This window comes from Eriocheir sinensis, unplaced genomic scaffold (assembly GCF_024679095.1).
Source record: "Eriocheir sinensis breed Jianghai 21 unplaced genomic scaffold, ASM2467909v1 Scaffold682, whole genome shotgun sequence".
Taxonomy (NCBI): Eukaryota; Metazoa; Arthropoda; class Malacostraca; order Decapoda; family Varunidae; genus Eriocheir; species Eriocheir sinensis.
Window position 1 is genome coordinate 178,230 of NW_026112034.1, and position 16,771 is coordinate 195,000.

At 43.6% G+C, this 16,771-nt stretch overlaps 1 long non-coding RNA gene across 2 annotated transcripts; it reads left to right on the forward strand.

Annotated features, from left to right (window-relative positions):
* The first annotated feature begins 14,886 nt into the window (after positions 1-14,886).
* LOC126993825 (uncharacterized) lies at positions 14,887-16,215 on the forward strand. Of its 2 annotated transcripts, none has more exons than XR_007748305.1 (2): positions 14,887-15,022; positions 15,343-16,215. It is a non-coding gene; the product is annotated as an uncharacterized LOC126993825 (long non-coding RNA). The 2 variants fall into 2 exon arrangements; XR_007748306.1 differs by having other exon boundaries at positions 14,887-14,954.
* Positions 16,216-16,771: the final 556 nt, after the last annotated feature.

Genomic DNA, 16,771 nt, shown 5'->3' on the forward strand with positions numbered 1-16,771 from the left:
AGACTGAATGGGTAAACCGTTATTTCTAGTTCTTAGGTTGGTTTGCAATTCAAAGAAATTGGAGTAATCGACGTTATTGAATTTTTTCAGATACTTGAAGACTTGAATCATATCTCCTCGTAGGCGTCTTTTCTCTAATGTAAAGAGATTGAGTCGCTTGAGTCGTTCCTCGTACGGTTGAGCCCTTAAGGTTGGTATCATTTTCGTGGCGCGTCGCTGAATCCTTTCCAGTAAATCAATGTCCTTTCTGTAATTAGGAGACCAGAACTGTACTGCATACTCGAGGTGCGGTCTTACCATGGAATTATACAAGGATAGCATCACGTCTGGCGTTTTACACTCGAAGTTCCTCGCTATGAACCCGAGCATAGTGTTGGCTTTGTTGTATGCTTTTTACAGTGATTCGCGTGTTTCAGGTCACTGCTGATAGTGACTCCAAGATCCTTTTCCTCCTGCATCGCTTGCAGTGGTCTCCCATTCATGATGTATGTGGTTACTATTTCTGGACCCAATGTGCATGACTTTGCATTTGTCAACATTAAAAGACATTTGCCATTTTTCCGACCATTCGATAATGTGATTGAGGTCTTTCTGAATGATTTCGCAGTCGGTCTTTGTGAGGGCCTTTCACACCAACTTAGTGTCATCAGCAAATTTCGATATTGTGGATTTCAGTCCTGCTTCGAGGTCGTTGATATATATGATGAAGAGAATGGGTCCCAGCACTGACCCTTGAGGCACTCCACTAGTGACTGGAAGCCAATCGGAAGGCTGTCCGTTGAGTAGTACTCGTTGTTTTCTGTCGGTGAGCCAATCTCTTATCCACGCGATCAGACTGGCTCCAATGCCCGCCGAGTGCAGTTTCTTGGAGTCGCTCGTGCGGTACTTTGTCGAAGGCTTTTCTGAAAGTCCAGGTATATAACATCACTGGGGATGTGGGCATCCCAGTTCTTATATATACCTTGGAAGAAGTCTAATAAATTCGTTAGGCAGGAGCGCTTGTTTCTGAAGCCATGCTGGGTGTCGGAGATTACATTATTGTCTTCTAGAAACTTAACAAGTTTGTCTCTAATAATCTTTTCGAGTATTTTTCCTGCCACTGATGTCAAACTTATGGGCCTGTAGTTTAATGCAACGCTTTTGTCTCCTTTTGAAAATTGGTGTTACGTTCGCCATCTTCCAGTCTTCCGGGACCTTTTTCAATTGAACAGACTGGTTGAATATGTTAGTGAGTGGCTGAAGTATTTGTTGTTTAAGCTTTTAATAACCGCGGGACAAACCGTCAGGTCCTGTTGACTTGTTCGTGTCGAGTTTATCCAAATACTCTTTCACTTCTTGGTCGCATATTGAGTCAATTTTCAGGGCGTGATTCCCTCGGCGGGTCAGGGTTCTCGGGCATGGTTTCGATGTTTTCGACTGTGAATACGGATGCGAAGTTACTGTTGAGGATTCTGGCCATCTGTTTACTGTCCTGAGTTGCAGCTCCAGTCTCGTCTGTCAGGGGACCAATATTGATTTTACTTTCTTTTTCGATCTGATGTATGTGAAGAATTTTTGAGTTTGTCTTGATGTCACGCGCTATTTGTTTTTCGTAGTTGCGTTTACTACTCCGAATAAGGGTGCGACAAGCTCTGAGGCTGTTGTGGTACTGAGTACGGGCTTCGGCCGTGTCATTCTCTTTCATTAGGTTATAATTCCTTTTTTTTAAGTTTACCGCCCTTTTTATTTCTCTGGTCATCCACGGTGGATCTACGGCACCATTTACTCGCCTGGGTTTCGTCGGCACTGTAGCCTTTTCTACTCCCAAAAGCTTATCTTTGAAGTTGTTCCACACGTTGTCGATTGTATTGTCGGTTAGGTGAAGTTGGTCCCAGGTCGCAGAGGGAAGCAGCTCACGGGCTAGGTTGAAATTTGCTTTTTTGTAGTCTGGTATCACTGACGGATTGTCTACGAGTTTGTGACTTATGTTGACATTGAAACGGATTAAGTGGTGATCGCAACCGTTAATTTTTTCACCAACTTCACAGTCGCGAATGAGGTCGGGGTCGCTTACTAATACCAGATCCAGCAGATTGTTTTCTCTCTTGTGGAGGAAGAGGAGGAGGAGGAAACATGGAAACATGGACTAGCAGGCAGCAGAAAGCCTGTTGGTTCTTTACTAGGCTGCCTGCTTTCAGTGATTTAATCAATCCGTTTGCCATAGGAGTGGCTTGCAGGGAAGGATTAAAGCACTTGTGTACCTACTCTTGGATACGTTCAGTTCACTCCCGATGCAGCAAAGTGCCGATCAATGCGTTTCTTGAAGGAGTTGATGGTCTCTGCGCTAACCACTTCTGCAGGAAGGCTGTTCCAGTGGCGAATAACTATTCGAGAAATAACTCCTGCCGATGTCGGCATTGTATCGCTTTGCTTGAATTGTTTTTCCGTTGTTTCTTGTTCTCAGGCTAGTTTGTAGCGTGAAGAGTTTGGAGTGATCAACGTTGCTGAGCTTGTTCAGGTACTTAAAGACTTGTATCATGTCTCCCCGCAGTCGTCTCTTTTCCAACGTGAAGAGGTTAAGTCGCTCGAGTCGCTCTTCATAGGGCTTTGTCCTCAGTGATGGTATCATCTTCGTGGCGCGGCGCTGTACTCTCTCAAGTAATTCAATATCTTTCCTGTAATTTGGAGACCAGAAATGCACGTCGTATTCCAGGTGGGGTCTTACCAGCGAATTATACAAGGATAACATAACTCCCGGCGTCTTGTATTCGAGGTTCCTCGCTATGAACCCAGGCATTGTATTGGCTTTCTTACAGGCGGACTTGCAGTGTTTTGTTTGTTTCAAGTCACTGCTGATGGTGACCCCGAAGTCTCTTTCCTTTTGCACTATATGTAGTGGTTCGCCACCCATGTGGTATGTGTGGTTGCTGTTTCTGGATCCGATATGCATTACTTTACATTTGGTAATGTTGAAGGACATCTGCCATTTTTCTGACCCCCGAGTGATCTGGTCCAGGTCCCTCTGGATAATTTCGCAGTCTGCTGTCGTGAGGGCCTTCCCACCCACCTTTGTGTCGTTGGCAAATTTTGAGAGATTGGATTTTAATCCTAGTTCTAGGTCGTTGATATATATGATGAAGAGTATGGGTCCCAGCACTGACCCCTGTAGCACTCCACTTGTGACCGGGAGCCACTCGGAGGCCTGTCCGTTGAGTACAACTCGTTGTTTTCTTCCAGTGAGCTAGTCTTTGATCCACGCTGTCAGATTGTCGACTAACCCCGCCGAATTAAGTTCCTTGAGGAGTCTTTCGTGTGGCACTTTGTCAGAGGCTTTCTGATAGTCTAGATATATAACATCACTGGGGATATGATTATCCCAGTTTTCATAGATAGCTTGGAAGAACTCCAATAAATTGGTTAAGCATGAGCTCTTATTCTTGAAACCGTGCTGAGCATCGGAAATAATGTTGTTATCTTCAAGGAACCTAACGAGTTTGTCTCTGATGATCTTCTCGAGAATTTTTCCCGCCACTGAGGTCAAGCTGATTGGTCTGTAGTTTAGAGCCACGCTTTTGTCTCCCTTTTTGTAGATCGGTGTTACGTTCGTTTGTTTCAGTCTTTGGGACTTTGTTTTGTTGTAGTGACAGATTGTAGATGGCGGTGAGTGGCTTGAGGATTTGCTGCTTGAGTTCCTTGAGCAGCCTGGGCGACAAGTCGTCGGGTCCGGTGGACTTGTTTGTCTCGAGGTTGTGCCAATTTCTAGGGATGTGATTCCCATCGGCGGGGTAGGGCTCTCGGGTACGGACTGGGTGTTCTCGACCGTGAACACAGACGCGAAGTTTTTGTTTAGGATCTCGACCATTTGTTTGCTGTCCTGTGTTAGTACGTCACTTTCATCTTTTAGGGGACCGATATTGCTTTTTGTCTTCTTTTTGGTTCTTATATAAGTGAAGAACTTTTTCGGGTTGGACTTGGCTTCGCGTGCAATTTGCTTTTCATAGTCGCGTTTACGCTGGTGAATGAGAGTTCTGCAAGCTCTAAGGCTTTGATGGTACTGTTCGCGTGCCTCGTCAGTGCTGTTTTCCTTTAGCAAGTTGTATTTTCTCTTCTTTAATTAATCGCCCGTCGAACTTGGGTAGTCATCCATGGTGGGCTTATGGCATTATTTGTTCTTCTAGTCTTCATGGGAACAGTTGTTCTCTCTACCTCCAGGAGTTTGTTCTTGAAGCCGTTCCAGCGCCGCCCAAAGGAGTGAGGTTCATGGGCTCCCAAGTTGTCTGGGTTAGCAGCTCACGAGCGAGATTAAAATTGGCTCTTTTGTAGTTTGGAATCTTGGACGTGTTTTCGGTGAGTTAGGAGGAAACATTGAAACATGGAAATGCAGGCAACAGAAAGCCTATTGGCTAATTACGAGGTTGCCCGCTTTGGTGATTTAATCTGCTCGACAGCCACTTGGGGCCTTGGGAGCAGAAGAAAGCACCTCGACATTGAGGAGCAGATGAAAAGCACCTCGATATTGAGGAGCAGATGAAAGCACCTCAATATTCAGTTCACTCCTGACGCAGCGAAGTGACGGTCGATTCTATATTTGAAGGAGTTGATGGTATTCGCATTTACTACTTCTGAAGGAAGATTGTTCCAGTGACGAATGACTCGGTTTGAAAAGAAACTCCTTCCGATGTCTGTGTTACATCGACTCGACTGAATGGGTAAGCCGTTTTTTCTAGTTCTTAGGTTGGTTTGCAGTTCAAAGAATTTGGAGTAATCGACGTTATTGAAGTTTTTCAGATATGTACTTGAAGACTTGAATCGTATCCCCTCGCAGGCGTCTTTTCTCCAATGTAAAGAGATTAAGTCGCTTGATTCGTTCCTCGTATGGTTGAGCCTTTAAGGTTGAAATCATCTTTGTGGCGCGTCGTTGAAGCCTTTCCAATAAATCGATGTCCTTTCTGCAATTAGGAGACCAGAACTGTACTGCATACTCGAGGTGCGGTCTTACCATGGAATTATACAAGGAGGAGGAGGAGGAGGAGGAGGAGGAGGAGGAGGAGGAGCAGTAGTAGTAGTAGTAGTAGTAGTAGTAGTAGTAGTATCGCTCCTGTACACCCTCTGGACCCACCGAAGAGGCGATGCTTCTGGCATTTTGCTTCAGCTCGGTGGGACGACCTGAGGATGTACTTTTCCGATTTCCCGTGGAATGATTATTGCTTCCAGGATAGAGACCCCTCTGTGTGTGCTCAGCGCATCACAGAGGTGATTGTCTCTGGAATGGAGGCATACATTCCTCGTTCTTTCTCTACTCCTCACGCTAAAAAGCCTTGGTTTAATCACGCTTGTTCTCGTGCTGTCAATGATAGAGAGGTAGCTCACAAAAGATACCAGAGCCTTCAAACTAATGCTAATTATGAACTTTACATTTCTGCCCGAAATCGTGCCAAATCTATTCTCCGACTAACCAAAAATTCTTTCATTAATAGAAAATGTCAAAACCTTGCTTTCTCTAACTCTTCCCGTGACTTCTGGCATCTAGCCAAAAACATCTCCTCCAACTTCACTTCTTCATCTTTCCCTCCACTCTCAGTCCTGACGGCAACACTGCCGTCTCATCTATCTCTAAGGCTGAACTCTTCTCTCAAACTTTTTCTAAAAACTCCACTCTGGACGATTCTGGGCATATTCCTCCTACTCATCCCCCCTCTGACTCCTTTATGCCTGTTATAAAGATTCTTCAAAATGATGTTTTCTATGCCCTCTCTGGCCTCAATCCTCAGAAGGCTTATGGACCTGATGGAGTGCCTCCTATTGTCCTTAAAAACTGTGCCTCCGTGCTGTCACCCTGCCTGGTCAAACTCTTTCGCCTCTGCCTGTCAACATCTACCTTTCCTTCTTGCTGGAAGTATGCCTTCACACAGCCTGTACCTAAGAAGGGTGACCGCTCCAATCCCTCAAACTACCGTCCTATTGCTTTACTTTCTTGTCTATCTAAAGCTTTTGAATCAATCCTTAACCGGAAGATTCAAAAGCACCTTTCCACTTCTGACCTTCTATCTGATCGCCAGTATGGGTTCCGCAAGGGTTCTACTGGTGATCTCCTAGCCTTCTTAACTGACTCTTGGTCATCCTCTCTTAGCCGTTTCGGTGAAACTTTTGCTATTGCGCTGGACATATCAAAAGCTTTTGATAGGGTCTGGCACACATCTTTGCTTTCTAAACTACCCTCCTACGGTTTCTATCCTTCTCTCTGTACCTTTATCTCCAGTTTCCTTTCTGACCGTTCTATTTCTGCCGTGGTAGACGGTCACTGTTCTTCCCCTACATCGATTAACCGTGGTGTCCCAGGGTTCTGTCCTCTCCCACTCTTTTCTGTTGTTCATTGATGATCTTCGTTCCACAACGAACTGTCCTCTCCATTCCTACGCCGATGATTCCACTCTGCATTATTCACCTTCTTTAATAGAAGACCCACCCTTCAGGAACTTAACGACTCAAGGCTGGAGGCTGCAGAACGCTTAGCCTCAGACCTTACTATTATTTCCGATTGGGGCAAGAAGAACCTGGTGTCCTTCAACGCCTCAAAAACACAGTTTCTCCACCTATCCACTCGACACAATCTTCCAAACAACTATCCCCTATTCTTTGACAACACCCAGCTATCACCTTCCTCAACACTAAACATCCTCGGTCTATCCTTAACTCAAAATCTCAACTGGAAACTTCATATCTCATCTCTTACTAAATCAGCTTCCTCGAGGCTGGGCGTTCTGTACCGTCTCCGCCAGTTCTTCTCCCCTGCACAGTTGCTGTCCATATACAGGGGCCTTGTCCGCCCTCGTATGGAGTATGCATCTCATGTGTGGGGGGGCTCCACTCACACAGCTCTTCTGGACAGAGTGGAGGCAAAGGCTCTTCGTCTCATCAGCTCTCCTCCTCATACTGATAGTCTTCTACCTCTTAAATTCCGCCGCAATGTTGCCTCTCTTTCTATCGATATTTCCACGCTGACTGCTCTTCTGAACTTGCTAACTGCATGCCTCCCCCCTTCCCGCGGCTCCGCTGCACTCGACTTTCTACTCATGCTCATCCCTATACTGTCCAAACCCCTTATGCAAGAGTTAACCAGCATCTTCACTCTTTCATCCCTCACGCTGGTAAACTCTGGAACAATCTTCCTTCATCTGTATTTCCTCCTGCCTACGACTTGAACTCTTTCAAGAGGAGGGTATCAGGACACCTCTCCTTCCGAAACTGACCTATCTTTCGGCCACCTCTTTGGATTCTTTTTAGGAGCAGCGAGTAGCGGGCTTTTTTTTTATTAATGTTTACTTTTTTGTGCCCTTGAGCTGTCTCCTTTGCTGTAAAAAAAAAAAAAAAAAAAAAGTAGTAGTAGTAGTAGTAGTAGTAGCAGTAGTATTAGTATTAGTGGTAGTAGTTCCGTTCTAAGTCATGAAACTCATTTTTGTACTACATTTTCATAGGTTTTTCTCTAGTAATATAATTGATTTTCTATAGCTAGTTATTTTTAGTCAATTTTTAGGTTTCACCAAAATCAGGCAACTCTAATTTTACATGTTTATTTTTCTTTTGTCAAGTAATGGGATTAGTTTTTCTCTATACCGGCTTATTTCGCTGTTTCTTTTTGTTTTGTTTTGTTTTCCTGCGCGATGCAACTCCAGTTTTTAATACATTTTCTTTTTCACTACATTTTCTTTTCTTTCCTCGAGGAAGATAATTAATTTTCAATACCGGGTTATTTTCATTATTTCTCATTCCCACATATTATTTAACTGTTCTCATCCTATTTTGTCTTTATTTCTTAATATACATAAGAACATAAGAACGTAAGGAGTCTGCAAGAGGACGGTTGGCCTATACAAGGCAGCTCCTGTACACTCAACCCCACCCTACCTCACCATCCATGGCTTTATCTAACCTCTTCATGAATGTATCTACGGTATTGGCACCCACAACATGGCCCCCAAGCCTGTTCCATTCGTCCACCACTCTATTGGTGAAGTAATTCTTGCCTATGTCTTTATTAAACCTGAATTTGTCTAACTTGAAACCATTGCTACGCGTCCTACCTGGCTCTTTTACTATCAAAATCTTATTGACATCCCCTTTATTAAAGCCCTTCATCCATTTATAGACCTCGATCATTTCTCCTCGCAACCTTCGCCTTTCTAGCGAGTGTAGATTTAACTGCTTCAGCCTGTCTTCATAAGACAAGTTTCTCACCCCCTGAATCATCTTTGTCATCCTCCTCTGTTCAGATTCTAACATCTTGATATCCTTTCTATAGTAGGGGGACCAGAACTGAACTGCATAATCGAGATGAGGTTCAACTAGTGCTAAGTAAAGTTTGAGTATGACTTCAGCGCTCCTATTGCTTACGCTCCTTGAGATGAAACCACGTAGTCTAAGTACTCTGTTTACCCGATTTTTAGCCTGAATGCATTGAGCCCTAGGACGGAGGTCAGCGCTCACTAGGACTCCTAAGTCTCTCTCACGCCCAGACCTACTTAGAGGAGTGCCATTTAAGGAGTAATTGTGTAAGGGGTTATTCCTACCTACACTCAGAATGCTACACTTCCCGACATTTAATTCCATCTGCCACTTCCCCGCCCAATCATATAGTCTGTCAAGCTCATCCTGGAGAACGCTAGCGTCCCTGTCTGATTGGACTACTCTACCGATCTTGGTATCATCTGCGAACTTACTAACATCCCTACTAACTCTTGTGTCCAAGTCATTGATGTAAATAATAAAGAGCAGAGGACCCAGCACCGACCCCTGTGGGACGCCACTCGTAACACTGCCCCATTCAGATTTTTTACCATTAATTTGCACTCTCTGCTTCCTACCATTAAGGCACGCCCTGATCCAGTTCAAAACTTTCCCATCTATGCCGTGAGCCTGTAATTTTAGCAATAGCCGGTGATGAGGAACTTTGTCGAACGCTTTACTGAAATCTAAATACAATGTGTCATAGTTTTCATCTTGGCAACCGCTTCGATTACTTTAGTGTAGAAGGACAACAGGTTAGTAAAGCAAGACCAACCCTTTGCGAATCCATGCTGTGAATCATGAATTAAACTATGCTTTTCTAGATAGTCCCGTATGCTCCTGGCTATAAATGACTCCATCATCTTTCCTACAACTGATGTTAAGCTAATTGGGCGATAATTTGAGGTGGCTGACTTGTCTCCCTTTTTGAAAATCGGCGTCACATTAGCTACTTTCCATTGATTGGGCACATACCCAGAATTTACCGACATCGATATCGGTAAGCGGGCCACTGAGGACCTCCTTGCACTCTTTCAGCACCCTTGGGAATACTTCGTCTGGGCCCGGCGATTTGTTTTTCTTCAACCTACCAATCTCATCCTGGACTACTTGCCTAGTGATGATCACATCCCTCAACTTGTCGTTCCCTTAGCCCTCATATACCTGAACTCTCTCCGGAATGGTTGTTAGATTTACTTGCGTGAAAACTGAGAGGAAATAGTCATTCATCATTTGGCTCATATCTTCTCCATTCTCGACGAGGTCACTTGTGTTTGTTTTCAACGGTCCAATTTTGTCCCTTGTTTTCGTTCTGTACAATTTGAAGAAGCCCTTGGGATCGCTCTTGGCCTCGTTGGCTACCCTAATTTCATAACTTCTTTTTGCTAGGCGGGAGTTCCTCTTCACCAACCTGGTTAGCTCAACATACCTACCCCTGAGGTGGGTCTCTCCGTTCTTTATTTTCCTATAAATTCCTCTCTTTAAACCTATCTCATGCTTGAGTCTGCGGGTCATCCATTTGGGGTTGTTATTTTCCTTCCTACGTGCTTGGTAAGGGATATGCTATCTCTGACCCTCTGCAATTACTCTAACTAAATTATTGTAGGTCATTTCTACATGACTCCCCTGTCTTTCCGGCTCCAGCCCTGAGATCTGGCCCTCATCCAGCCCTAAGGTTCCCCAATTTACCTCCTCAAGGTGTCTTCTAAACCCCTCATAATCAGCTTTTCTAAAGTCAGGCACCAACACAGGGTTGAGTTCATGGGTCACCGCCCAGTCAAATTTAAACCTAATTTCCTTGTGATCACTGCCACCTAATTCTCCCCCAACATCTAGCTCACTGATCATATTCTCGTTGTTAGTCAGGACTAAGTCTAAAATGTTATTTCCTATGGTGGGCTCATTTACTGCCTGATTGAGAAAATTATCATGTATTATTTTCAGAAAATCCTCAGATTCTAGATCACCCACCACGCCTTCCTAATCTATATTCCTATAGTTAAAATCCCCCATTATGCAGAAATTTTTGCTCCTGCTCGCCCTGCCTACCTCTTGCAGTAATATATCAGTGTCCTGCCTGTTAAGGTTGGGTGGCCTGTAAAGAACAACTAGAATTAGTTTGTCTTCCCCTTTGTGGACGTCCACCCAAACTGATTCTGAGTCGCCATTTGTTTGAACAGAGCTGTTAGCGGAATATTTAGGTGTGTCTTTAACATAAAGTGTAAACCCCCTCCCCTTCTTCCCTTTCTATCTTTGTGAAACATCTGATAACCATCTATTTCATAGGCGGTGGCTGAACAGATAGCGAGACGGCCCCGCGTTCAGGAGGAGGTTCAATCCCCGACCGGTGCCACCAAGCTGGGATTTTTCAGCCGCCGAGTGGCTTAAAACTATCCACATGCTGTCCAGAAGACCACCTATCAACCCAGACTCTAGATTCTAGGATTAAAGATGAGCTCCGGGAGGGCAGCATGAGCCAATGCAAGATGGCGCCACTATAAACATTCGACTGCGCCAGAACGGGCTGGGCCTACCATCAGAACCCACCGAGAAGAGGCCTTGGACCGACCATCAGGATCCACCGGGAAGAAGCCTGCCGGCGCAATAGGCCAAGACGTTAAAAAAAAAAAAAATCCGACATGAAGTTTTTGTTTGCAGTATCCACCCATGTTTCCGTGATAGCTATAATGTCGAATTTCTCGACACATGCTTTCCCCTTCAGTAGATCTATCTTGTTCCTGAGACTCCTACTGTTGGTGTAATAACCCGTTCGCCCGTCCTTTCTTACATCCTTTCGATCGCCCCTGCGCCCCCTAGTCCCAGTCTGCGATACATAGGCACTGATGACAGGCCGTCCCCCCTCGCCTACTCTAAAAAATCCTGTAGGGTGCTAAGTGATCGCTCGAGGGAGTCTGTGAGAACCTTCACCCCCTGAAGCGACAGGTGCACTCCATCCTTGGCATACAAGGTGCCTTTATCGTAGAAGAGGTCCCAATTATCCAGGAAAAGCCAACCATTTCGCTTACAGTGGGCCGCCAGCATGGTGTTTACTGCTAAGGCTCTGGAAACCCATCCCTCACCCACCCCCTCCTCGGCAACACACCACAAACGGCTGGCACACCCCCTCCCCCCGGAGTCTCTCACTTTGGCGAACGATTCCCTGAAGCGCCGAAATATCTCTTCGCTACCCACTCTACCAATGTCATTACCCCCGAGACTGCAGAAGACGATTGGCTGTGTCCCCTCCCCTGCTAAAATTTCCTCCATTCTGTCAGAGACGTGCTGGATGCCCGCCCCGGGAAAGCACACTCGTAGCCTATTTTCCTTAACCCTTGAACAAAAGTACCTGTCAATGAACCTGACTTGAGAGTCCCCAACCATCAGTACTCTTCTCTTAAAAACTGTCAGTAGACGGAACGGAAGCCGCTACAGGTGGAGATGGAGCGGCGGAAGAGGAGGAGGAGGAAGAGGAGGAGGAGGAGGAGGAGGAGGAGGAGGAGGAGGAGGAGGAGGAGGAGGAGGAGGAGGAGGAGGAAGAGGAGGAGGAGGAGGAGGAGGAGGAGGAGGAGGAACACAAAAAAACACAAAGGAAGAACAAACAACAGCAGACCTGCTGGTCCTTACGAGGCTGTTTGTGACAAGCTACACTATCTAATCAAAGGTGGAAGATGAAGGACAGCAAAGGCGAAGGCTCTTCCCCACCCCCCCAACCCTCCAGCCAAAGCTGGCAGGAAAGGAAAAAGAACCATGCAGCATGGAAAAACTGCATGGAAATTATGTAGGAAAGAGGAAAGAACTACCATTACTACTACCACTAACCGGGCGATAAAAGCGGACAAGGACACCAGTATTCGAAAGAACTTAACGTTATTACGACAATGAGTAATATCTTAGTTGCTGGTTGGATTCAAAACACTTGTCTAATCTATTCTTGAAGGCCGTAACTGTTGTACTATCAACGACATCACAGGGTAGAGAGTTCCAAACATTAACAACTCGATTGAAGAAGTGTTTAGCTTCGTGCGACGAGAATCTTTTACCACTTATCTTCAAATTGTGATTTCTTCTTGTTCTATTTGATCGATCAATTGTAAAGTAATCTTCCGCATTAATATTACTGAATCCTTTGAACATTTTAAACACTTCTATTAGATCGCCTCGCATTCTTCGTTTTGATAGGCTGAATAAATTTACTTCTTTAAGCCTTTGTTCATATGACAAATTTCTCAACCTAGGAATCATCTTTGTTACTCTTCGTTGAACCCGTTCCAACTTTTCTATGTCTTTTATGTAGTAGGGAGACCAAAACTGTACACAGTACTCTAGACGAGGTCGAACCAACGAATTATACAGTTTTAATATTACTTTTTCCGATTTATTATTAAAGACTCGTCCGATGAAGCCAACCAATTTGTTTTCAGTTTTAACTACCTCTGAACAATGCTGACCGGGCTTTAAATCGCTTGATATAGTGATTCCAAGATCCTTTTCTTTTCTTACTGCAGAAAGTTGTTGGCCATTCATTACGTACCGAACGCGACTGTTATTTTTTCCGATGTGCAACACTTTACATTTGTCAACGTTAAATTTCATTTGCCATTGATTGGCCCAACGTGCAAGTCGATCTAGATCTGATTGTAAAGCTTCTTGGAGGGTGGAAGAGGCGAGGAGGAAAGGAGGAAAGGAGGAGAGGGTCGAGGGAGGGCAAGATGTGGACGGGAGGAAAAGCACTAATGTAGACCCCCGCTACAATCAGGGGTGGATCAAATACAATTGTATTTGTATTTTAATTGTATTTAAATACAATTTTAATGTATTTGTATTTGTATTTTGACATCCAGAGAAAAAAGTATTTTGTATTTGTATTTGTATTTTGGCACCCAGAAAAAAAGTATTTTGTATTTGTATTTGTATTTTGGTACCCAGAAAAAAAGTATTTTGTTTTTATATTTGTATTTTGGCACCCAGAAAAAAAAGTATTTTGTATTTGTATTTTGGCACCCAGAAAAAAAGTATTTTGTATTTGTATTTGTATTTTGGCACTCAAAAAAAAAAGTATTTTGTATTTGTATTTTGGCACCCAGAAAAAAAGTATTTTGTTTTTATATTTGTATTTTGGCACTCAGAAAAAAAAGTATTTTGTATTTGTATTTTGGCACCCAGAAAAAAAAGTATTTTGTATTTGTATTTTGGCACTCAGAAAAAAAGTATTTTGTATTTGTATTTTGGCACTCAGAAAAAAAGTATTTTGTATTTGTATTTTGGTACCCAGAAAAAAAGTATTTTGTTTTTATATTTGTATTTTGGCACTCAGAAAAAAAAAGTATTTTGTATTTGTATTTTGGCACCCAGAAAAAAAGTATTTTGTATTTGTATTTTGGCACCCAGAAAAAAAGTATTTTGTATTTGTATTTGTATTTTGGTACCCAGAAAAAAAGTATTTTGTATTTGTATTTGTATTTTGGCACCCAGAAAAAAAGTATTTTGTATTTGTATTTTGGCACCCAGAAAAAAAGTATTTTGTTTTTATATTTGTATTTTGGCACCCAGAAAAAAAGTATTTTGTATTTGTATTTTGGCACCCAGAAAAAAAGTATTTTGTTTTTATATTTGTATTTTGGCACCCAGAAAAAAAGTATTTTGTATTTGTATTTGTATTTTGGTACCCAGAAAAAAAGTATTTTGTTTTTATATTTGTATTTTGGCACTCAGAAAAAAAGTATTTTGTATTTGTATTTTGGCACCCAGAAAAAAAGTATTTTGTATTTGTATTTGTATTTTGGTACCAAGAAAAAAAGTATTTTGTATTTGTATTTATATTTCAAGTCAAAACCATTTGAGGAGGATAAATACTGTTAAGGAAATAGAAAAAGAAATAATGTTAAGCCGCGTTAAGGCGGAGGAGGAAACAGATGAAGGTTGAAGGCGAAGGAGGAAAGGATTAGCGTCAGATCACGGGGAAAGCGGAGTAAGGAGAAGAGAAAAATAGAGGAACAGACGACTAAAGAGAAGTGGCAGCCCAGTACAAATGTTAGGAAACTTTAGTGGGCCGTCCTCGTGAGTCAACACGCTCACTGGTGTTCTCCCTCAGCAGGTGTGTGAATGCAATGTACCTGAAAGACGTTAATTGGTGAACCAATTCTTACTATGTAAAATCAATCAATCAGTCAATCAGAGAAAGAAAATATAATTAAAAAGAAAAATTGGAAGTAAGAAAGAAAAGGGAAAAGGATGCTGCGCCGGAAGCCGCGGCGAGGATTCCTTATGATGCTTGTGCGCGTCCCCGAGGCCCATCGGTCCTTCATCCAAGAACCGATAAACGCGGTGACCGGCGCCTTCACGGCATTTATGATTAATTTTATAATCCAGTCTGGTAGTTTTAAGAAGCGAGTTCTTGCATCCGCCCTATTCGAATCGGCGGGGCGGTGGAGCGCCAGCGAGCCCAAGGTCTCCCAGGCGAGCATGGCAGGACTGACGGGCTCCCGGCAGGGCGCCTCGGCGTCCATCGGGACCCCAACGGAGGTGCCGGAGATCTTTCGGCTACAACGCCGGGCAGGTGGGGCTCGTTAGCCGTGGTAGGCAATTCACCTAGGAGAGCAAACTCCGAACAATAAACTCGGGCAGGTGAGGTTCGTTAGCCATGGTAGGCAATTCACCTAGGAGAGCAAACTCCGAACAATAAACCCGGGCAGGTTGGGCTCGTGAGCCGTCATAGGTAATACACCTAGGAGAGCAAACTCCGAACAATAAACCCGGGCAGGTGGAGCTCGTTAGCGAAAGCAGTTCATCTAGGAGAGCAAACTCTGATTACAAACCCGGGCAGGTGGAGATCGTTAGCGTGAGCAGTTCACCTTGGAGAGCAAACTCCGATTACAAACCCGGGCAGGTGGAGGTCGTTAGCGAAAGCAATTCATCTAGGAGAGCAAACTCCGATTACAAACCCGGGAAGGTGGAGGTCGTTAGCGAAAGCAGTTCACCTAGGAGAGCAAACTCCGATTACAAACCCGGGCAGGTGAGGTTCGTTAGCCGTGGTAGGCAATTCACCTAGGAGAGCAAACTCCGAACACTAAACCCGGGCAGGTTGGGCTCGTGAGCCGTCATAGGTAATACACCTAGGAGAGCAAACTCCGAACAATAAACCCGGGCAGGTTGGGCTCGTGAGCCGTCATAGGTAATACACCTAGGAGAGCAAACTCCGATCATAAAACCCGGGCAGGTTGGGCTCGTGAGCCGTCATAGGTAATACACCTAGGAGAGCAAACTCCGAACAATAAACCCGGGCAGGTGGAGCTCGTCAGCCGTGGTAGGCAGTCTGCCTAGGAGAGCAAACTCCGAACAATAAACCCGGGCAGGTGGAGCTCGTCAGCCGTGGTAGGCAGTCTGCCTAGGAGAGCAAACTCCGAACAATAAACCCGGGCAGGTGGAGCTCGTCAGCCGTGGTAGGCAGTCTGCCTAGGAGAGCAAACTCCGAACAATAAACCGGGGCTTGTGGTGCTCGTTAGATGTCGTAGACAATCCACGTGATGGGAACACCAAAGAAAAGGAAAATAAAAAGGAACATCTGAAAAAGGAAAATATAGTAACAAAACATCAAGAAAATAAAATAAAAAATACAGATTATCCACCTTCAGGCCCTAACATCTCTAAAATTATGGGTGAGTCTTTTCTGGGGAGAAAGAGGCTCATCCAGACCAAGGAACATCAAAAAGGGATGATATAGAAAGGAACACCAAAAAAATGGGAAAAAGAGAACAAAACATCGCAAAAGAAAATTAACAGCAATAACAGAACAACGTCAAGAAAAGTAACATACAAAGAAACATCATCCACCATTCGGCCCCAAACTAACATCACCAAAATTATGGGTGGGTCTCTTCTGGGAGGAAAGCGGCTCACCCAGACCAACGAAGAACATCAACAAGAGGATGATATGAAATAAAAGAACATTAAAAACACGAAGAAAAGAAATAAGAAGAAAAAGAACAGAAAAAAAACATCGGAAAAGAAAAACAAGAAGAAAAACACATCAAGAGAAGAAAAATATAAGAAACATCATCCACCTTTCGGTCCCTAACTAACATCACCAAAATTATGGGTGGGTCTCTTCTGGGAGGAAAGCGGCTCACCCAGACCAATGAACATCAATAAGAGGATGATATGAAATAAAAGAACATCAAAAAAGAAAAACAACAGCAAAGAAAACAAAGAAAAAGATAAAGAAAAGAAAAGGAAAAAGAAACAAAAAAGAAAAAGAAAAACACCAAAATAAAATAAAACAAAAACAAAAAAATAATCCAAATAAATAAATAAATAAACAAATACAGAATACAGTAAAATTAACGAACTAACTAACTAATTCAAACTGTCTAACTATTAAACTACCTATCTAACTACCTATCTAACTAAGGGTACTATACAAGGGTACTATTGGACTACCTATTAACTAACTAACTATCAAATCATCTAACGATCGAACAAGTATTTGTCTGACTCTTTATCTATTTATCTG